The 24,182-nt window shown below is 43.3% G+C and overlaps 1 long non-coding RNA gene across 1 annotated transcript in view; it reads left to right on the top strand.

The window, feature by feature from the left end:
* The first annotated feature begins 946 nt into the window (after window positions 1-946).
* Window positions 947-24,182, top strand: part of LOC147741911 (uncharacterized) — a 62,750-nt gene continuing 39,514 nt past the window's right edge. Inside the window, exons 1-2 of the long non-coding RNA XR_015299440.1 lie at window positions 947-1,064; window positions 13,959-14,051. This is a non-coding gene — a long non-coding RNA (uncharacterized LOC147741911). The remainder of the gene's footprint in view (window positions 1,065-13,958; window positions 14,052-24,182) is intronic.

Here is a 24,182-nt window from a genome sequence, read left to right as displayed (position 1 = left end):
CGACCAGATGTAAGGGGTCAGATATGTTGTCCAATATGAGGGTTGCAGTTCAGTATACGATGGAGTGTGTACGTAGTGAATCAGCGAGTGAGCGAGTAAGCCTGGAGGTGAGTATGGGAATAAGAAAGTGTGTGAGGGAGGGAGTAGGTGAGTTATTGAGTAAGTTAGTGAGTTAGGGACAGAATGTGCCAGTGCGTTAGGTAGTGAGCACCAAAGGGACTGCCTGGTTGATTTAGCATACTTTATTGGACAAGTTTGCAATACCATAGGGCTGGAATGTGGAGGGCACTCCAGGATCACACTCAAGTGTTTTGTCAGAGCTCTATGTGTCACCTTTAGTTCTGACACACTTCAAGCAAGGCCTCCAAGGTAGGATTAAAATATTTTGTAAAGTCTTTTCTATGGGGTATATTTCAAAACACCTAAAAGAAAGCATAGATATTATATTCAAACAAAACTTACATTTAACAAAGTAGAGAGAATGCAAAGCATGTACAATTATTATGTTAAGCTTAGGTGTGGGGTTTCAGTTTAGGTGTAAGTAAAGTATAGATTTTGGTTTTTGGTTGTTGGGTTCTAATTTGTAATCCAGCAGGGAAACACTTTACAAATTGTTGCTTTGTAATTATTTAATTAGGACAATTGCTGTAGAATCTTTCCAATGATGAGCACTGAAAGAAAAACGAGTCTGGATGGTCTTTTCTACTTTTCAGGAACAAACCAGCAGAAACCTATGGTGTTTATTAATGCTAGAACACATGCCCATTTCACTGAGCCAGATATGGAATTCACAGAAACGACGGGAGAACACACGTTCAAACACATGATAGGGACGAGCAAATAGAGGAGGAATGATGATGCCTTCAAGCGTCTTTCTAGCGTCCCCACCTGATCAGCTGGGTAGTCTGAGATGCCAGCGTGTGTGTTATTGAAAATGTGCGTCTTGTGTATTTGTCACTGGCCTTCATCATCAGTTACAGTCTTATATAAGCCAGGGCCCCTGGCACAGTGACTGCATCAAGGAAAGCCCAGAACAGTAGACGACAACCACAAGACACCCACAGGTGAGCGCTAACAGGGGGGCTTTGGCAGCAAGACAGTCTGACTAGATGTTATGTTATGTTATAAATTTATACAGCGCATGATTACCAATGGTGTCTTGGTGCTAGCAAACCGAGAGGCAGGCAAAGGGATTCATCAGTGAACAGCCCCCTAGAGGTGGGTGAAATTCCCTTGAGGTGAGCAGAACGCAGTCATTTAGCCTATTTTTTCCCACCCGAGTAGAATTATGGCTGATCCGCTGCTCCATGGGCAGGAAAAAAAACAAAAAGCACAGTTGTCTTTTGAAGTACTTTGCGGGGCCTGGCAATGTATCAAACTTAATACTAACTGCAATTAGTTACATACTTTGCCCGGACTCCAAAATGTCAACTTTAAAGCAAAGCAACTATAGCACAAGAGCTCCCCTGCAGCGATAGCTCATTTGAAGAGCACTGTCAGGGGCAACCCACTGTAATTACCATAATGTAATTACCATTAAAGCAATTATAATGGCCTGCATCTGACAGTGAAAGGATGCATAGGAATTTATCATCCCTTGTGTCCCTCAATGCCTGGAAAGAGGAATTCATGTTTAGAAGGATATTTTGCGTCCATTCCTGCATTTTTCCAACCCAGTGTTGGCAGATGTGGATACAGATGAAGGGCATATTTACAATATGTTGGCCTTCGGCAGCACCGCAAGTCTTCTAGCCGCACCACCCCACGGCAAATGAAAAGGGCAGGAATGCACCGTATCTACAAGACGCACCACATCCTGTCCTTTATGCCGGGCACAAACTGCAGCTGAGCCTTAATGCAGGCAGCCTTACACCATGGTGCAAGGGTGTCTGGGTTGTTGGCATGATAATTTTTGTGCCGTAAGGGACTCCTTCCTACACAAAAATAATCAAAGGAGGATTTTCCTAGTTCTGTGTCTGCTGCAGAATGCAGCACATGTGAAAAGAGCTAAAAATGAGGAGAAATGTAAACATTTCTCCTTGTTATGCCTGCTTTGGGAAAACATTAGTGTTGGCGCTGCCCCAGATTTACCCTATGCTGTAAATCTGGGGCAGCGTAAAAAGCCACGGGTGTTGCGTGCGGACACTGACAGCAGCAGGGATGGAACGCCCCTTCCATGCAGCGCAAGGCATGGCCTTACTCAATATTTACAAGGCCATGAAGAGCCACGACGGGGGGCTGTGCGTGGCCTTTTAAATATGGGCCGGCACACTGTGCATCTAAAGCATCACAAAAGTGACACTCCGGCGCCGTAAAAGTGCTGCAAGTACATTTTAATTCTTGCCCCAATGCTTGAACTCCACTACCACATGCATTTAATTTCAGTTACCCTCTCTGGTGCCCTGGTAAATGCCTTCCATCCGCGGCTCTCCAGACACACCGACGGAGCTCACTGGGAATCAACCGCAGGTCACCAAAACATACATAGCTGCACCTGCATTTGGCATCCATGGCCCAGACATGCAAACTAAGAAAAAAGTCACTGTGTGAGAAGGCGGCGGGGCCTTAGAGGATGGAAAGAATTGCCAATGTGCTCCCCATCCCCCAAAGCCGAATCTTGTAAAAAAAAGAAAAAGCCTGCTGAGGCTGGTGCCTGTTCAAAGCCTTGAAAGATGAGCTGGAAATGTACTCTTTGCAGTGGTTTTCCAGTTTGTCTTTCCTGTCACAATGTTATATAGGCTCCTCACAGTGAGACCATGTGAAGGGAGCTGACATTGTGTGACACATTGTGACTCTGTGTGAGTTGGCTGGTCTGCATCATCCTCTGGCCACCTATCATCCTCAGGTTTATGTGCACCCGGCCCCACGGCCGCCAGGCAAAGCCTCTATCGCTATCCATTCTCTGCTTTCACTGGTCCTGCTCCACAGTGGTGAACATGCCAGAATATCTGGCACCTTCCCATCACTGGAGGACCTCAGCTGCGTATCCCAGCCACATATCCATACATCTTGTAGCACCCCAGTCTCAAAGCTTTACCTGCGCGGAAGCAGAGTTTATGAAGACCAAGTTCCTAATGAACTGCTGCCACATAATTTGCGTGCAATTAGAAGACAATGTCCTGAAAGGTAAAAGTCATTAGGCAGTTAATCATAGCATTCACATAGCATTACTTGGGTGGACAAGAAGGAGATAACTCATAGTTTTGTCAAAAAGAACTTTTTCAGTTTTATGTGGAAAAAATTCATTTCATGGTTGAATACAGTTAAAGAAACAGCACTGCATAGAATGTAATGACAACCACATGGGACTTGGTGCAACAAACGTGAATAAATAGTGCAGGTGGCGACGCAAGTGAAAGAAAACAGCGTAGTCGGCGCACTGTGCAAGTGGTGCAAGCTATTTACAGTGGGTGGCTAGAACGGCGCATGTGACATTGTGATATCACAGTGGGCACAATTAGTTTTGATTCAGATCTAAAGCCACTAGGAGAAAAGTGCGCCTGTTATTCAGGCTCTTGGGTCGACGGCGTTTCGATCCGGAGAAGTTAGGATCATCATCAGGACTGGTTGTCTGAATTGGGAAGTGCTTTAAGGGATCCCAGTGAATATGGATCCTAAAGACTAAGTAGAGGAGGTAGGTTGGTGTACGGCAGCTAGGTGAGTCACAGATGAATTGGTGTCAACGCTAATGGGCCAGGCGTAAATTCATGTCTATTGTAGCTGGTCCCTTGCTCGTAATAGAAGAATCAGAATTCTCTGGCCTTGTGGGTTGGCCTTGCTCGGTTAATTGCTTAGTTGTGGGTACTGCATTCTAGCCGGCCGAGTCGCGCTAGCGGTCAGCGCTCTATCAATCAGCATGACCGTCCGTGTACAATTGCAGTCAGAACCTGACTGCAATTGTACACGGACCAAGTCCCATTCTATGCAGTGCTGTTTCTTTAACTGTATTCGACCATGAAATGAATTTTTTTCCACATAAAACTGAATAAGTTCTTTTTTGACAAAACTATGAGTTATCTCCTTCTTGTCCACCCAAGTAATGCTATGTGCATGCTATGATTGACTTTTACCTTTCAGGACATTGTTTTCTAATTGCACCTTATCTACCCAGTCCTGACTTGGTCTAAGGGTTATACTCCTGTCTTGTTTAAAACATAATTTGCGTAGCATCAGTGCTTAACGTGTGCTGGTTCCCAAAGCTCTGAAGCCCTTGGCTGTTGCAATTAAATGCCAGTCTCCCTTTGTGACATTTTCCGTCTTTCTCTTCTTCCATCTTCCAAGTGGCCTCCACTGGCAACCACTGGCTCATGGAGACTCAGGGGTCCCTCAATAGATTCTTCAGGAGGAGGGGGGTCATTTAGCACTACCGCTGAGGAGTCAGAATGAATTGTCCGGATTCTAAACTGTGCACTCCAGGTGGCAGGTGTCTGCCAGCAGGGGCTCAAGTCACTGAGCTACATGCCTACATTATGATAAGTACACCACCATACTATGAACTCTCAGGTACAGAATACCCTCTTCTCTAATTTCCACACTTGTTTCTCGCATTACAACGATTCTCCTGGAATCAGGGACTGATAGATTGAACCCATGATGACAATTGCCTAGGATGCCTTCCCTGCATGGACCTGATTTAAAACGTGGTTTGTCTTTAATAAAACAGTTCAAAATCAATTTACTTTGTTTGTCCTGGTATTGAATCACAGCTCGAAAATACACTATATCATCTGTGACCCCCCCATTCCTGACTTTTGTTTGTTTTCCAATTGCCCTTCGCATTCTGACACAAGTTGTTTTGTGTGTTTCATTAAAGACTTTTCTGTCCCTCATGAGCTAACTGTGCCAGCTGAATCACAAAAGGTGAACCTGCAAGCGGGGGTCACACACCCAGCTCATAAAAACATTAAAATATTTTAACTTCCTGGTTCAAAATCTCCAACTTTTCTCCCAAATTATAGCAAATGTGGATAATGGCTATTTTTTACTTTATTATGCAGTAGGAAGACTTTTTTTCTGGGTCAATATCTCAGAATATTTTATTCCAATGCTTTAAGTAGCATAAAAACAAGAGTGGCAGGTGCCACAAGAGTGGCAGGTATCACAAGAGTGGCAGGTATCACAAGAGTGGCAGGTATCACAAGAGTGGCAGGTATCACAAGAGTGGCAGGTATCACAAGGTGACGCTGCCTAAGCACTTAGGTGCATGGCTTAAACATATAAACTAAGGGGCATATTACCAAAAAAAAACGATATTTATCACTAAGTAGGGTTAGCGGCAATATTTTTATCGCCACACATCACTGGGTTGTATCGCTGAGATAACTTGCTATTAGCAAGGTTTATCTCAAAAGCGATAAAAATCAGGTGAAATGCATGAATATCGCTGAGAATACAGTGATATTCAAGCATTAGCGATGAAATGCTCTTAGCCATGTTATCCACCTCCCATTGGATTTCATGGCTAAGAACTGGTCTGAGCAGGCATTGGTTTTTGGCGATAGCGGGAATATTTCCATCGCTACGCCTGCCTTGCTAATAGGCGATAGCGACATTAGCGACTGCTATCAGTCGCTAACAGGTTGGGTACACCCACTTTGCATGTCATTAGCGATAAATATTGCTGACATGCAAAGCGGGCCCCAAACCGCTCTCTATCCCTAAAAGCTGTTGCTAACATCAGTTAGCGACAGCTTGCTAATAGAGCGATAGAATTTTCGCCATTTAGCGGCCGAAAACAGCCGCTAAACCGGCGATAATCGCCTATCGCCACCCTTGGTAATATGCCCCTAAATTTCTTTGATTTCCATAGTGTGCCACCAGAGCTGAATTTTGGTTCCTCTCTAGGCTTCCTGTTACTGCATCCAGCTATGGGGAGTCTGGGTTTTGGGAGTGGGAAGGAGACGTGGACTAAAGATCTGAACCTCAGACTTTGAAACTGGGTTACAAAGTCCTGGCATCAGCTCAACATTCTGTGACTCTGGGCAAACCACTTCAATTCTTCAACACTTCTGAAATGGAAGGTCGATAAGATGAGTACACTGTATATAATTATGACACAATAATAGTAAAAATAAACTAGACTTTTGGAGGAAATACTTGTATCAGCAATATTAATATTCCACCTTATTTAAATACACAAAACAGACCTAGATGTCGAATTCGACTGCTATATAAATAGACAAGACACTGTTAACCCAAAAATGTGCCGTAATTAAATGAAATCCAGCCTAACTATAACATTTGCCCTTTGGAGAGAATAGCAAATAATAAGACACACAAAGATCTATGGATAACATCACAATCAAAGTGTTCACTGAGATGAGGTGCATGAGCAAGGGAATGTTCTATGTTCCCTATATTTGGGCATTTCAAACCAGTGACTAAATATTTAGTAAAATAACACACATAGCTCACATCTTAATTTGTGGTTCCATGCAACTCTTTTAGGTGGGAGAATATCTGTGAAATGCTTCACCACAAGCCTTGAGACTTTGAAAAATTAACATGAAATCTTTTCTCTCAGGTCGACAGCAGGTGGTGAGTGACTGGATAATCTCAGCTCACCCTCTTTTTCCCTGCCTTGTGGAGTCACACACTGTTCGGCTTTAAGCCCTACCATGTTTAACCTTTAAGTGACTCCATTGTTGACTCTGATCAAATCATATGGCTTCACGCATGTGTCCTATGCAGATGGCATCCAAATTGTGGTGTAGGTGGCTAGCAATCCAGAGGTCATTGACACCAGATGTATAACTGCATTCGGGGGCGTAACACAGGCCCCTGCAGCCCCCCGGGGTGGGGAGGGGGGGGCTCACCCTCCAGTGGGCCCCGTCAGCACCGCACTTCTGTTGGGGAGCTCTAGATTGAGTCCAGAGGGGGCACCTTCACATACCCTGCAGGGGCGGCCCCTCACGGTTCGTTACGCCACTGACTGCATTCCGCACATGAGGAGATGGATGAGCAAAAACTGCTTAAAACAAACTTCTCTAAAACTGAAACCATGATATTTGGTAGGAACTCCTCCTTTTGGCCTCCGAGATGAAAGCCCCATGTACTTGGCACCCTCCCGAAATAGTGGCAAAAGTTAATTGTCATTGTCATTTGAAGGTTAGAATAATTACATTACATCACATCTGCCTCTTTTTACATGTTGAAATTGTTTATGAAAGTTCTCCCTTTTATTCTGGTGGAACTACAGAAAACTGCAGTGTCCGCTCTCATGGTATCAAAGGTAGACTACTGCAATGCCATCTTTATGAACATTCAGAAAAGATCTATGAAAACGTTACAGGACATTCAGAGCTCAGGAGCCAGGCTACTGCTGAGTATCCTTAAATATAAATCAGTATCGAAATCTCCAAAACAGCTGCACTGGCTTCCGATCAGAAAGTGCATTGACTTTAAGGCAATATGCATTGCATTTAAGTCCTTACATGATACTGGCCTTAAATATCTCAAACAAAAATGTCATTCCTATATCCCATCTAGACCTCTGCGATCTGCATCCTCTCATATCCTTGTGATTCCCAGGTTCAAGAGATCCTCCTGGGGTGTGAGCACTTTTTTAGTCTGCATGGCCAGACTGTGGAACACTGTGGTGTCTGCATACTACTGAGTTTCCTGCGTAGTACTGCTTTGCATATTACTGTGTCCCCTCTTCTTGTTCTTTATGATGTGGAATGTTGAGATTGCTATGACCTTCTATCCAGTGTAATTCTGTACTTGAATGTGTGAGCACAGAGGATTAGAACACCTCATCTTTCAGTTGCTGCTGATCCTCAGGTCCCTTTAGACCTGTGTACCTGCATCTCTAATTAAGCTCTTGCTCAAGCGTTCATGCTGTGGGCCCCATCTTTTCATTTGGCGACGATCTTGGGACTTGGAGCGAACTGTGGAGCGAACTGAATTCCCAGGCACTAACTGTGGAGCAAACTGAATTCCCTGGCAAATGTTCCTCTACCCTGAGTTTGCTTTTCCTCCTTTTGGGCCCAGAGGTGTTTGTTTTTTTAGTTTTTTTGTTTAATTTAATCCGCAGCTGCCTATCTTTATGCATCTAATTCTCCATGAGCGTTTTTCATGTGCTGGATTTAATTACATATGTGTCCTTCCTCCTTAGCCAACTCATCTAGCCACATTCATTTTTTTCTCTACTTTATTTTAAATCGCCCGCGAGCAGTACTGCCTTTCCTTTTGCTTGCTCTTATACCTTCAGCATTTGTATGAGCAGAGCTTCTACCTTCAAAATATTTTTGGCTTTAATTGACTGTTGCCTGCTTTGCAAGTGCCGCTACATGCTTTACTGTTTATTATCAAATCCTTGCGTGTGCACTCTCTAGTGCCTTGCCTCTTGCATTCTGACACTGCTCGAGCCTCAGCTTACATCACAATCGCAGGCATTACCTGCCTCTTGCTTCTTTACTCTACTGTCGTGGGATACCGCTCTGGCTCCTGAGTCTCTCGTCTCGTCTGGACTCCTCCATGTGCGCTGCTTGTCATCTGCTTCTCTTCCCTTCAGCTGTGGGATACCGCTCCGGCTCTTCAAGTCCTTATCTTGCATGGGTATCCTAACCGTGGGAGTTCACTCCGGTCTTGTCCTCTGTGATTCATCCTGTCACTTCCTGTTTTGTCTCGGTTCCATTTCAGCACTAGCAGACCATCTTTTTTCTGCATACTCCGACCATGAGAAAACATTCCGGCCGTACTGTTCAGTGAGAACATCCTGAGGTCACTTCCTGTATGTTTCCTGTCACACACTGTCACACCAACCTCATTATAGCTCCTGTGGATTCAGTGAGACACACACTACTTCCTGCACATTGCCTCCATATTTAGACAACTGTATTTCTCACTCATTTTGTTTTTTCATTGTTTAACTTTATTGCAATTTACAGTGTTACTTGCTCCTTATCCCTGCATTTCTGGTTCCACCTCTTTATCCAAGTGTATTGCTTACAAGAATTTAAAGATTCCTATTTTTTTCTGCTTCTTTCTTGTATTTGTTTCTTTTCCTTTCTTCTCTTTACTCCTTCTTGCCTCTTTGATTCCATTACTTTTCTCTTCACTTTCCTTCCACTGTTGTCTTTCCTTACCACTGTGCCCTCATTTGCTTCATCATGAAAACTGTCACACCTCCAAGTTATTTACTACAGGATCCTGGTGAACCTCCTTTAAAGTGCAGCTCTGATTCAGATCCTTCAATGCCTATTTGGTAGGAATTGATGGCATGAAGTTCATACCTGACAGGAAATGTAGCCTCCTATACTATTACTTGGGTGTAGCGGGGCAAAATGTTTTTTATCATTTACCTGGTCATCATAGTGGTAACATGGAGGAATACTAGCTAGCCCTCAAGCAAATTAGTACCTATTTTGAGGGCAAAGTCAATTTGGTTGTGCACATGCACAAATGCTTTACTCATGTCCAAACTCCTAACGAATCCATTGAAACTTATGTTACAGCTTTAAAGGTTTTAGCCAAATATTGTGACTTTGATGACTTTACCCCTCAGTTAAAAAGAGACCAAATTGTTTGCAGGTGCTATTAAAAAAACTCCAACAGAAATTACTTTCCTGCAAAAATATTTCTTTTGATGAAACCATTGACATCACTAAGACAATTGAATGCCCAGACTTGTACTCAAAACAGTTGGAGATCAATACCTCTTCCACTTTTGCTTCTGCTAGCTCCTCCCTTAGCCTGCGACAACCTCTCAGCGATGTCAAGGTAAAAAAAGGGAAAGTTCCACCAGATGGGAACAAAAAGAATACAATTCCTGGACAACCTTCCTCTAGCTTCCAGTGCAACAGGTGTGGCTCACTTTCCCACCTTTCTAATTTCAGAAACTGTCCTGCCATTTCCCAAGAGTGCTACAAATGTAAAGAAACTGGCCATTTTGGGAAGGTCTGTAGGGGTGGCAGATGTTTCATTATTAGGAGTGTTCAAGAATTAGTACCCAACAAGACTTAAGATGATTTGGACAATGGAGTTGAAGAGTTCTCCTTATCTGCTGTCTCAGATGAGTATTTGGATATAAACAATGATCACACAGAAAAGAGCTTAGGGGATCCCTTTGTCCAAGTGTCCATTCAGACTCATGAGATGGCGCTACTCATTGACTCGGGTGCTAGAATTACCATCATTTCCATTGATAAATATAATCAAACTTGGTCACACATGGTCTTGCTACTCTCTGATGTCATCACTACTGTATTTGAGGGTAGCAGGATTCACCTTGCTGGCTACCTTTGGGCAGGTATTTCCTTTCAAGACAGAACTATCCATGGCAAAGTTTATGTTGCTGTTTAAGGCATTAACGATCTGGGGTGGTGGCACCAGGCTGATTTTGGCATGATTATTAGACTGGTCAGAAGATTCCAGTTTCTTTGGTAAACTCCATTTCTGATTCTTCCCAATAGAAAAATTACATTCCATCAAGATTAATGAAAGTGTACCCCCTGTTAAACACAAATTAAGGAATGTTCCTCACAGTGTAAGTAGTGATCTCACCACTATGCATAACAAGATGTTCAATGATGGCATAATTGAGCATGTTGATGCCACTCTCTGGTTGTCCCCCATTGTTTTTGCTTAAAAAAAGGCCTGGAGAACCTCGCTTATGTGTTGATTTAAGATCTCTCAACAAAGCAATCTGGGTGGAGAACTTTCCATTACCTCGTATGGAGATCTCATTACTGCTGTTGGTCAGTCCAAATGGTTCTCAAAGCTGGATCAGGTAGTTCGTGATGAGAAATTGCGCCATTTCACAGCTTTTGTGTCACCTGATGGTACATTTCAGTTTTGCAGCATGCCATTTGGTCTGGCCTCAGGAGCTTCTGTGTTCCAGAAAGTAATGACTAAAATGTTCCTTAATGTCCCCAATGTTGAAATCTTCCAGGATGATATTTTGGTGCACACCAACACAGAGCTTGAACACAACCAAATATTGGAACTTGTTCTACAGATTCTCCGAAACAATGGTGTTACCTTGAGGGAAGACAAATGTATCTTTTCTGTGAACAAAATTGAATATCTTGGTCATGTTCTCACCAAGGATGGTGTCAGACCCAAGTCCAGTATTGTTGATGGTATTGCCAATACACCACACCCCACGGACAGAGACCAGTTATGTTCCTTCCTTAGGCTAATCAAATTCTATTCCAAGATCCTTAAGAACTTCTCGTGTCTCACTGAGTGTGTTAGGAATCTCTTAAAAAAGGCTCTGAATTCATTTGGACAGCCACATGCCAAGACCACTTTGACATTATAAAATGTTTTATTTTTTCTGCCCCGGCTCTCCAAACTTATGTGGAAGGCCAAGCCACTTTTATCAGGGTTGATTCGACTGCTTATGGTATGGGTGCTGTGTTATCCCAGACGGATGGTGGAAGAGAGGTCTCTGTAGGGTTTGAGTCCAGAAGGATGAAAGATGTTGAGGTACTCAGTGATAGAAAAAGAAATGCTGGGTTGCGTGTGGGGCGTTGAAAAATGTAAGTCCTATGTTTTGGAGGGAAGTTTTGGTTGAGAACTGACCATAATCCCTAGTAGACATTCTTTCTGGTTCCAAGATAAAAAAGATCTACAGGCAGACTGGCTAGGTCATCCACCAAACTGCTGGAGCTTAACTTTGCTGTCCTCCACATATCCGGTGGTAAGAATGTTAAAGCGGACTTCCTGTCCAGGCTCCCTGTGGACAGTTATCACTCTAAACCTTATTTTCCAGATGATATTGAAAAATGTATCATCGCCAATGTTGACAACACAGTCATTTGTCCTGACATGTCACTGTGGCAAGATGCCTCACCAATGACACCATCTTGAGACAAGTAATGGATTTTGTCATTAAAGGATGGCCCAAAGAGAAATCCCTCTCTATAAAATCTACAACCATACTGCAAAATCTCTGACAAACTTTTCATTGAGTAGGATTTGGTTAGAGGGAGCAAACTTGTCCCTCCATATGTTTTCAAAGTGAGAACTCTGGTCATTTGGGCATGAATGGCTCAAAGCGTAGGTTTATAAATGATTTTTGGTGGCCGAGTATGGACCGAGATATTGATAACTTAGTCAGGAATTGTGTCCAATGCTGCTATAATGAAAACATCTCACTTATAGCACTCCCATTCCCAAACCTGTCCCATGCCCAGCTACAGTTTGGCAAAGAGTTGAAGTTGACCTTCTTGGTCCCTTTCATGTTTTGCCTAACTGCATGAGGTATTTTATTGTTCTCATTGATCATCTTTCCAGGTGGGCGGAGGTAAGAGGTGTCTCTGAACGCAACTCCAAGGCCGTCATTCATTTTTATCAGTATGTTTTCTCAGGAGAGGGCGTCCTGGTGGAACTTCTAATTGACAATGGGGTACAGTTCACCTCAGTCTCCATGCAAGAGTTTCTTGCCAAACTGGGTGTCAAGCATCTGCGCACCCTCCTTTATCACCCTCAATCGAATGGTAAAGTTGAGAGGTTTAATAGGGTTCTGGTTGAATGTGTACAGAGTACGCTCAATAGCAATGGTGATTGTGAAACTGCCATAAGAAATATGATTTGGGTGTATAGGACTACTCTTCACTCCATTTCTGGTGTCATTCCCTTTGAATTGATGAGGGACAGGAACGTTTCTTCTTCTCTGTGCCCTTTTTGGAAACTGAAATAAGAAACCACCCTGTTCGTCTTGACAATGGTCAATGGAGAAATGTTGCATGCCTAGCCAAGATATCACAATGTGGTAATTTGCCATACTCATTGTCTCCTGCTGCCTAAACTTTAAGGAGAAGTTGCAGAGCTAGAACATTTCTTGAAAACTGCTTGACTAGTAGTTGTTATTTTTTGGGGGAGTTGTTTTTTTCTCTTTCTTTTTTCATATTTTAGTTTTAAAAAAGGGGGAGATCTGTGGTGTCCTTCATATTACTGTGTTTCCTGCATAATATTGTTTTGCATATTACTGTATCCTCTTCTTGCTCTTTATGATATGGAATAATAAGATTGCTACGCCATTCTATCCAGTGTAATTCTGTACTGTGTGAGCACAGAGGATTAGAACACCTCACCTTTCAGTTGGTGCTGCTGATCCTCAGGGTCCTTTAGACCTGTGCTCCTGCATCTCTAATGAAGCTCCTGCTCAAGCTTTCATGCTGTGGGCCCCATCATTTCAAACACTCTGCCCCTCAACCTTAAAAGTACCACTGATCCTTTGGCATTTAGGAAGGCACTAAAAACTTCGCTTTTAACCAATAGAAACACTGATCTTCACTTATCATCTTCTATTAAGTAGTTTTGCTCTCCTCCTTTTTGGTTCGGCGCCTAGAAACCCTCTTGTATTACTGCATTTAAAAAATGCTTTAGTCATTTAATTTAATAAAAGACAGGATTCTACGTGACGCCAAACTGGAATGAAAAATGTTTTATTTCTTTGTTGTTCTTGAAAATTACCTTTGCTCATCAACATGCTGCGCGGCAATTTTAAGAAGAGTATGGCTACTTTTGAATGAAGGAAGAACATGCTCTCTGATTGTCTAGTAATGTGAATTCAATCTCAAAGGAATGTCAAAGTAAATCCATCCTCTATGACACATTCTCACCAGTAGCACAGTTTATTTTGATTGCAGCCCTTTCTTTTTTTGGATATGTAACCAAAATTGGTGTCTTGGAATTTTCCTTATTCTTGTTCTGAGCTCCTAAAAAATGGAAGACTGTAGCATGCTTGAGCATGTGATCATGACATGGGAGGTCTTTCAGAGCATAGTTTACCACGCTCTGGTGACTGTGTCTTCCCTTTGCCGCAAGATGCTGAAGTTAAGAAACGCAGATAACAGAGGCAAAAAGTATAGAGAGCAGACTTCAGACTTAATGGTCTTGAAATACTGAACAATTCTGATGAACCTAGCCCTGCTAGCTTTCTTACTATCATTGTTGCCAAGAAGTATGCACATAGAACATCAACATGTTTGTTACTCTGTTTTCAGGGTTTCACTTGTGAAGAACCTGAATAACCACCCACAACACAGCAATGAAGCCTGCCATTCTTCTTCTGTTCCTTGGAGTCTATGTGTGCTCATGTAAGTTTGATGCACAACTATTGTTTTTCAAGTAGAGTTTTTATCTATTGATCATAAAATGTTTGTTTCAGATAGGGTTCGGCTAATTCAAGCTGTGGAAATTCAATGGGTCATTTGGAAATGGTACTAGTTCGGTGGATTGCATTTGAACATACTTGGCCAGTCATTAGAATTTTGAATGTCTAAGCACACCTTAATTCAATGCCTACTTGGTATGTTTTGAGTGTTGTTTTCTGCCCAAACGTCATTGTACAAACATTTGTGCAACAGTATTTTGGACACAAGGAGGTCAAAGGATAGGGGTGAAGAAGGTGTGGGAGTGAGTTGGTCCGTGATCCTGTTTGAGTAGCAAGGGGGATTGCTGATATGAATTATAGCTCATCACTGCACAATGTGATTATCAATAGGGCTGTACATAACCAGGCCTCATTACACTATTAGGAACTTGAACCACTGTCTCTGTCATATGTGCATGATGTTTTATATACATTTAAGAAAACAGTGTACAGGAGGCTTTCTGGCAGATATAGAGTATGTTATTAATTTCAATAAAGGAATCTGTTAAAGAATCAAACGGAAACCACTTTCCATTCCTCCAGGGACATTTTTAATGGCATTTAAATACAGGGGCATCATTCATCTTACAAACCATTTAATGTGAGGGACATGTGTCAAACAGTTTCTCCAATCTGTGGCGAACACACAGGATGAGATGGTTACATCACCTATCCAGCAACACAAAAAGATGATGGACGGAAAGCTGAACATTGTCAAGCATTCACCCTCGTCATAGATTTGGGGTTAATCCATCATTCTTTTGCACGCCACACCACCCCAGTTTGAATCCAGCCAAATGCAAATCGTTCTTGGTCCTGCTCACCATGAGGACTGTCCAGTCGAGCACAAACTACTAGGCAGGTCCTCCCAGGACAAAAAGCATCCAAGAACCAGTTTAGGAGTATCACCCCTCATCAGCCAGGCTAGCTTGAATCCAGTGGCACAGCAAGGACGGGACCCACTTCTTGGCAGACACCTTGCCACTGAGGATGACTGGTCTCAGGAAAATTGTTTTCTGGTCCAGGAAGGACCTGGCTTGGCAGTTCGGGCAGGACTGTTCACATGAGGAACAGGGTCAAGACTGATTTGCATATGGCAGGTCCAAACTGTGGCGGCATGGCAAGCAAAAAAACTATGAGTTTAATGCAGATCTGCGACTTAGGATGAATGTCTGAAAATGTTCAGCATTCTGTCCATAATTTTATGTGTTGCTACATCACCTATCTCTCTTTCAATGGGACCTCTTGTGCCAGCACCAGGAGATCCCTTGCTACCTAACTATCATCAGAATCTCTTTCACTCTTTCCCTTCCTGCCTTAGTTACCCCCTGCTAGTTGCTGACTCTAGCGTCTCATTGGTGATGTGTGCCACCTCTGACTTTAATTGGGGGACCCTTGCACTGTGGGCAGGATGCTCTGATGGTTTAGCGCTGCATTTTGTTGTCTGCTAAATAACACACTGGCTGTTCCTGTCACCCTAGTGCTCTGACCCCAGTGCCCATGTCCTTGGGTCTCTTTAGGGGGTAATAGAACTGCTAAAGGCTCTTTTGTGCCATGTACAATACCACCACATTCAGGTCTCTGAAATTCCAAGGGACTTCATTAGAGCTGGTGCACCAGTGCGCACAATCCGCTGCTGTGTCCTGTAAAGCGTTGTCACCACACTTTTCTTTGAATCTCCCTTGACTGCCTGCATTGCTATTCTCAATTATGAGACTTACCACACCTGGCACTCTCCTGGTTTGACTTTGCCTGCAATTCCTTTTGGGATATGTGGCACCACTCATACAAAAGTTGACTTACTCTGTGCTCTTCCTTATATCTTGCTGTTTGACCTCCATACTGGACTGCTCGTGCTGTAAGCTGTTGTGGCTTGCTTTGGCACTCACAAGTGGGCTCATAATTCAACATACTGACCCCTTTATTGCACTCCCCCTAAAAGGGAAATGTCACAACGGTGCGCCCTAGAACTGGTGCTTCTGCTGCATGCTCATGTCAATCCACACCACCACTGAATTCTGAGCAAGCCACTGACCCTCCAGGCTGCACAGTCAGTTACTGGCAAATCGGATGGGATACTTGCTGCCATTGAACTGTCTTGCATATCTCTGGAGTCGAAGATTGATGCCATCACCACAGACCTCACCCTACTGCAAGATGACCATCAGAAAATATCGGAAAGGCTACGGTCTGCGGAAGAAAGCAGCAGCATCTCTTTAACCGTAAACTTTAGACTTGCAATCCCATCTCGCCACTTTACAGGAGAAGGTCCACATCCTGGATGATTGTGCTAAGGACGTCACAGGCAGGTCTAGGCATAATATCATTAGAGTGGTGGGCTGTTTTGAGGGAGTTGAGGGTAATGATGTGGAGACATTTATAGATACCTGGATATGCCGTTTAATTCCTGTGGAACTATTGTTGCTCTTCGGTTTGGTAGAACTTGCTCATAGGGTCCCAAGTAAAGTCTCTGTCCTGGCACCCCACTCCGTTCGTTGATAGCAAGCCTTATGCATTACAGAGATGGAAATTGTCTTGAATGAGGCACGTAAGCAGGTAAACATGATAGTTGACAATGTCAGAGTATTAATGTGCCTGGACAACACTCTAGCGGTTCAGCAGAAATGTTGCACTTTCCTTGAGGTTGAACATAAGTTGAAGGAACATTACATCCAATATACACTTCTCTTCCCTTACCATCTCTGTGTCCAGATCAACGGTGCAGCGTAATTTTTCGCTGACCCTAAAGATGCTTGGTCCTGGATTGACACCGCACTTTGTCCACTTCCAATTCCCTTATTCTCACTACATGCTTAAAACACTGGAACTTACTAGATGTATGGCACCTCAGACAACCCAATACCAGAGTGTGTTCCTACTATTCAAATACACATGGACTTCACGTCCACCTTGATAGTTTATGTTTGACGCAGGACGTTGTTCCACCTATAACATGTATAGACTATTGCGGCCAAACACACGCTGACTATAACCGGCTCCATTTGCAGTTATGCTACGTCTTTCCACCTATACCTAGTTGGAGACTACAACCCTCACATTGGAGGACTCCTCATTTCCTGCTTCCATCACTGATAATATCACAGAATACTTCAATGTTAACGCTGGTTCAGCCTCATCTCCCTTGATAGAACGGTATGACTTCAATGTATCAATTTGAGGGCAATGGATATGTAACGCCCTTAATATGAGTTATCATCTGACTAAAGACATTTCCTGGTTGGTAGGACCTGATGGGCCATGAGGAACTGACTCGGTCTTCTAACTCTGCCCAGGCTAGATGGCATCAGTTTCAGTGTGACCATCTTACACTATTGGAAAGGTTACGCTGTCTTAATTATGTCGAGCACCTTAAAAGAACGCATTTTGATGCAAACTGTCCGGGTATGCTGCTGCCATTGCTGAGCCATCAGGAAGTGGACAGACATTCTCTCCTGTGCATTTGTTCAGATGAAGGGTAGTTACTCCACACACAGAGGGATATACTCTCTGCTTTTAAACGTCATTACACCCTGTTGCATACATCCGTGTCTGTTTTGGGAGCCATAGTGACTTTTTGACTGATGTGGTCCTGCCACGGATCTCTATGGAGTGCAGGGAGGAATTTAATGAGGAAATCACTGATGCCTGAAATGATACGTGCACTTGTCACCAGCAAAACTCCAGGGCCTTTGTTTGTTACAGTCCGAATTTTAAAAAGTATATGCACCATTACTGGCACCCATCTGACAATGTTGTATGACACTGCACTTACGGCAGGGGCCTTGCCGCCCTTGTTGTTTGATGACCTACTCATCTCATTGCCTAAACCGGATAGAGATCTGCTTGACCTAGAATCATACAGACCACTTGCATTGCTAAATACTGATTACAAAAATCTGGCAAAGGTTCTGGTTGATCGTCTAGCCCCCATGGTTCCGCAGCTGGTTCACTCAGATAAAAATGTTGTTTACCTGCCAGATACTCCTCCTTAATGCTCTGCTGTCTTTTTCGGCTTCTTGAGCATGTCCCAGAGCAATATCCCCTCTCAAGATGCCTAGTCCTGGACTTGCACAAGTCTTTTTACTCTCTCAAATGTTTTTTTTTCATTTGAACTGCTCGGCTGATATGGACCGGGACCTCACTTTCTTCGACTGATTAAATTATTTACACTAATCCCATGGCGAGAGTTAAAATTTGTTGCTATATCTCAGATCCCGTTGCAACATAAGGAGGGACCCGATAGGAATGCCTGTTGTCTCCTCTAATTTATAATTTGACTCTGGAACATTCGGCTCGTTGTCTGTGTGCCCGGGTGGGTGCTAATACGGAACTTTATACACTCTGTCTACCTTTATGCAGATGACATGCTGCTCTATCTTAATGATGCTTGATCTATACCTCCCAGTACTGCTAGCTTGTTGACTGGACTAAGTCGTGTCTCTTCCTTTTAAGCACTGAAACTGCAAACTTGCTCTTTAGTATGCATGGCTTCTAACTTGCATGGCAGCTGCATATTTCTTTACTTGGTGATACATATTTACCACAAACCTGAGGACCTTCTGGAGTCCAATCTGGTTTGTGCGATTTCTGTGTTGCATTCAAGATGTTATTTTGCAAATGATGCCACTGTCGGTGGCGTAAAGGGTGACTCTAACAAAAATGGGGGTCTTGTGGAAGCTGTTATGTTATTTTGCAAACTTCCTCTTTTTATACACTGGCCATTCTTTCACTCTTTTTGAAAGTACGGTAGGTGTTCGCGGTTCACTGACAAAATATCGACCCCCAAATTATCCCCATGCACAAAAATCGAGACATAAATGTCGAAATCAAAAATATCAACATCCTATATTTATAATTGTAAGAATAAAAATATATTAATTAAATATCGATGTACAAAATATAGATGTTAAAAATATTGAATGTTTAATTTATATAAAACAATGTTAAACATATTAAATAATACAATTATTTTTTAAAAATTATTTACATTTAATATACATTTTAACAAATATAAAAAATGCATTCAATAAAAAAAATATTTAAAAAATATTTAAACATATATACATACTTTAAAACAATTAATAACCTATTAATTGTAATCTATGTTATGATTTACATACACTTATAACATAACATCTAATTAAAAAACAATATATTATACATTAAAACATTAAAATATGCCATAGTCTTCAAAGTACAATTTTGCACTCGAGTTAGTGCAACAGTAGTCTGTTGGATAGCGAACTAGTAAAATTGACTAATCCCACTCCAGTAAGAGCAAAAGTAAGGAAAGTGTTGGACAGCGGAGGGGTAAAAATTACTATTCACACTCCAGTGAGTGTAACAGTAGGGAAAGTGTTGGATAGCAGAGGGGTAAAAATTACTATTCCCTCTCCAGTAAATGCAACAGTTGGGAAATTGTTGGATGGCACAGGGGTAAAAATTACTGTTCCCACTCCAATGTGTGCAACAGTACAGAAAGTGTTGGATAGAGGAGGGGTAAAAATTACTATTCACACTCCAGTAAGTGCAACATTAGGGAAAGTGCTGGGTAGCAGTGGGGAACACCATAATATTACCACTCCAGTAAATACAACTGACTCCGATCCGGCCCCACCCGCTACGCTCCCCCTCACACGCTTTGCCCCGCCGCAACACAACTCCCGTCTATAGCCAACCAACCAAAACAGGAAACGCCAACCACACCATCACATCCCCCACCACCCATTCCACTACCCTTACCAACCATATCCCTCAGCTCCTTAAGGAAAGCACTAACTCAACCTCTTACTGGATCCATCCACCGCAACCTCACGGACGTGACCCATCAATAGCGACCACTTTCCTCACTAGTTCCATCACAACTCTCAGACACTCAAAGCCTGCTCCTGCCCCCACCCACCCTCCTCCTTTTACCTCTCTCTTGATTTCGAAAAAGGACAAACCACCCTTTATTACTAATGTGAGATTACACTCCCTCAACCCGATCCTCACCACTCAAGACAAAGCCCTAGACACCCCCAACTCCTCCCATGGCTCCTTGGCGCAGCGTCTCGCGTCACTTGAAAGCCAGATAGATGTAATCTCCCAGGGCTTAACCGAAATCCTCTCATACCTAGGTAAAGATCGCAGACCCCTTAAATCCCCTCACACCGTTGTAACGACCGGATTTTTGGACCAGATAGAATCAGCTCACCAAGACACCACTAACCCAGCGGAAACGTAACCACCTCCCTCCTTAGGACCTATTTACAACAGGTATCTATGTTTCCTACCCAAGGATGGGGAATTAGCAATATACATGCTTAGATCTTCTAAAATACCACACTCATACAATATAGTCTCGCGGTCACATGGACCCAGACTAATCTACCCTGGGGCAGTTCTGATTACTTACCGTTACACACTGGCTGCAACCAGTGCTCTCGCAAGCCACAATCCTGTGGGTATAAACACCGTATCCCCCCAGTGCTCTCGCTATTACACAAGCCACAATCCTGTGGGTATACACACCAGTTTCCTCCCTGGTGCTCTCGCTATTACACAAGCCACAATCCTGTGGGTATACACACCAGTTTCCCCCCTGGTGCTCTCATTAACGCCGCCTTACAACGACGATCACTCTCCTATGAATACCTTTAGCTCTTCATGTTGGGGAATCTCTCACTATCCACTAGAGGTACAATACTACAATATTATGGATCACACAAGAATGGCCGAATTACACGGTGTACAACTTATTCTCTATTTCAAGGGCTCCTCTCTCCCTCATTATTCATTTACCATTTACCTGGACGGGAGTAGCATCCGTTCATATAACAGCCTGTGACTAGAAGAAAGGCTAACTTTACTGTATGAGAATAAAATATACACACTGGTTCACTAAGAACTGGGGTATCGTTATTATATCAACAATAACAATATAATACCATACTATAACATATAGCCTGAAAAGGAAACGAAAGGTTAGAATGTGTGTGCACGCTAATAAGAAAGGGTCGACGTCACCTTATTAATATGAAGTCTGGACTCAGCAGTCATCTGGGTTCCCTTCTCGTCTGTGCCTTGGCTCGTCTTAGGGTCACACCTCTGCAGTCACGGATACACGTCTGCACCGCTATGCTCTGTCTCCTCTGCTTCCCTCCAAGTCACTGGAACCTTCCTCTTATCAGCTGCTTTCTCTCTGGCTGTTCTGCACTACTCCTCTCTCCTCTCAATCACGGATTGTCTTCACTTCTCAGCTTCGATCTTATAACTCAGTTTCTACCACTCTGGTATTTGTTCCCTCAACTAACTGCTTCACTCTGTATGCTCAGATCTTAATATCAAAGCTCGCCGACTGCTCCAACTAAAATAACTTCAATCTTTCTAAGAGAGTATCAGCTTCTTGGTCTTTCGCGGACTTCAAAATGGAGACTGTCTGCCTTGAAATAATTAATTGCATTGATGCTAACGATTAGCTGCCGCCTACAGACTGACTGACTCACTGCCTCATGCTTTCGCTAATATGGAAGCTTGTCCCTTCATGGAAAGTTACGGCCAGTAACCTGCCGCCCAGCAAATTCTTGTACCTCCCCGTACCAAGGACACGTTCTCAGTCGGCCGATCTGATGATATGTCTTCGACACAGAGAAAAATACAGTCTTTTGATAAGGGCCAGCCTGAGCCGGTTCTCTCCAAGCGAACAACACCTCGTAACTAAAACATTACATTTGACCTAGAAGCATCTCAAGCTGCCGGGGCAGAAAGAAAGATGGAGTCTCTCCCGTTTGAGGCCTACAAGGCCCGAAATAAACATAACTCCATCGGAAGTATACTAGCACTCTTATAAAAGGACAGATTAGTACTAATACTAAGGAATCTATCCCTTAACATAGATTTATAAGCCCTGAACTAAAGAGAAGGGTACGGGATTGTGTCAAACGCCTTGTAAATAGGCCCTATTTACGGTTCTAATCCTTCTATTAGAATGATAGCAGACTAAAGTCACCTCCAATCACCTTCCCTCAAGAAAGGGCCGAAAAAGTCGGTCAGAACAACCGTCAACGTAAAAAGCCTCTCCTTGACCACAGAAACCCTTGGCATCATAGTCCCCCTATCAGGGTCATGGAACCCTGGCCACAAAAAGCCCCAAGAACCGTAGTCCATGCCCCTAGGGCTAAGAACCATGCAATGCCACCTGACCTTAAGGCCCATTAGAACAGAAGCAGCTATGTCAGACAAAGAAGCAGCCATTCTTGCCTCCTCATACAACACACCCCCCTCTAACTCCCCTAAATCCAAAATCCAAGTGATCAGAGGCCTACGGAAAGGCGTTCCCTGCTCAAAACCCGTGATGGGCCCGCCCTCACCACCATACCTAGGGCGCCCAAAGAAAGGACTGCCAACAACAAAGAGCTTTTCACCAACTGCTTACTAATCAACTGCAGGTCAGCCTCACTTCATGCAACTGATCTGCCTGAGGCTATCCTCTCGCATGACATTGACATTGCGTTCCTCACGGAGACCTGGCTAAATAAGATATCGCCTTCTTTCCTACACATGCTGGTACCCCCAGGCTTCTCCCTCGTCAACAAAGCACAGGATAGACCAGCGAGGAGGAGCTTTTGCCATTATTCACAAGGACAATCTGGTCATCACGGAAACAAACTCTTTCGATTATGATTCATTTGAATGTCTCTCCGCCACTATCAAGACCAAAGATAGTGTTTCTTTACTGTGTCACTTGCTCTATCACCCCCCAGGTAAAAACGCCGCATTTGGAGAACAACTATCCGACTTGATAGCGCAAGGTGCACTCGGAGATACCAATATTCTAATTCTCAGTGACCTGAACCTACGGTGGAACAAGACCAACAACCCTTTAATCCAATTGCTATCCATTCTCCTCTGTGATAACAATCTAATCCAGTACTGCACAGAGGAGACACACTACAAAGGAGCCACACTGGATGCCATCATTGCACAAAAGAACACAATCACGGTCAACCACATACTCCCCGTCAACTGGTCAGACCACCACTTGATCCTATTTCATATCAATCACCCCACTCTCTCACAATCACCCCCTCAAGAACATCCCAAATGGCTGAGAAACCTCTCCCAAGTTCCTCTGGGAATCCTAGAAGACCAGATAAACTCACTTCTCCCTGACTACAAAGTCCACCTGTCCACCAATGACCTCACTGACCGGTACAATACTGAGCTAGTGTCCTTACCCGACAAAATAGCTCATTTAAAGCTCAAAAAGAGCAGAGCCATCCCGTCCAGATCATGGTTTAACTCTGACCTCAACTCCGAAAGGAGGAATCTAAGAGCCAAAGAAAAAAAGTGGAGAAACATCCCGACCGCCATCCTTCGTGAGCAACTTAAATCAGCCCGTATGAAGTACAACAACCACATCAAAAACAAGAAATCCAGCTTCTTCCGTGAGGCACTGGACAGTGCCAAAAACAGACCTAAGGAGCTCTACAGCATCATTAGGTAACAAACCTCCAAGCCAGTGTCCTTATCTGTAAAGGCGTCCAAAGAACTCTGTGACAACTTTGCCCAGTTCTTCAACAACAAGATAGGGACATCTAGTAACCACCAGTTGAACTGCAGCTCTTTGTAGAATTATTTTGACATTGGATACTATAATATTCACTGCCCACTGGTTGGGATTGTTTTTTTGCCAATAACTGTGCTTGGGGTGGTCCTAAGAGGATGGGACCTCCACCAAATCGTTCAATAAGATGTGCTTTTTGTTTTCAAGGCATCTGCTTGGTTCTCTCCCTAGGTTAGGGAGGATCCCAAAGTCATCACCTCTCTCACTGCTTGCAAATTTTTCAGTTTCACTTTTGTGAAAGTACTACATGCTCTTTAGCATATAAACATAGAGATACTTATTTTATCATATCTGGCACTGTGCATGATGTCATTTGCAGTTATTTCACCATGCAGACAAGTAAACAGTGCCATCAGCTATGCTACGCAATAATACGTGTAGTTCAAAGTATACTACGTGCAGCTACGTGTAGTAGTGCTATGCAAACTATGCCCCGGGTTACTAATAACAGATGATCAAGATGAACCG

Source organism: Lissotriton vulgaris, chromosome 1_1 (assembly GCF_964263255.1).
Source record: "Lissotriton vulgaris chromosome 1_1, aLisVul1.2, whole genome shotgun sequence".
Lineage (NCBI taxonomy): Eukaryota > Metazoa > Chordata > Amphibia > Caudata > Salamandridae > Lissotriton > Lissotriton vulgaris.
This window is presented reverse-complemented; position numbering and strand designations above follow the sequence as displayed.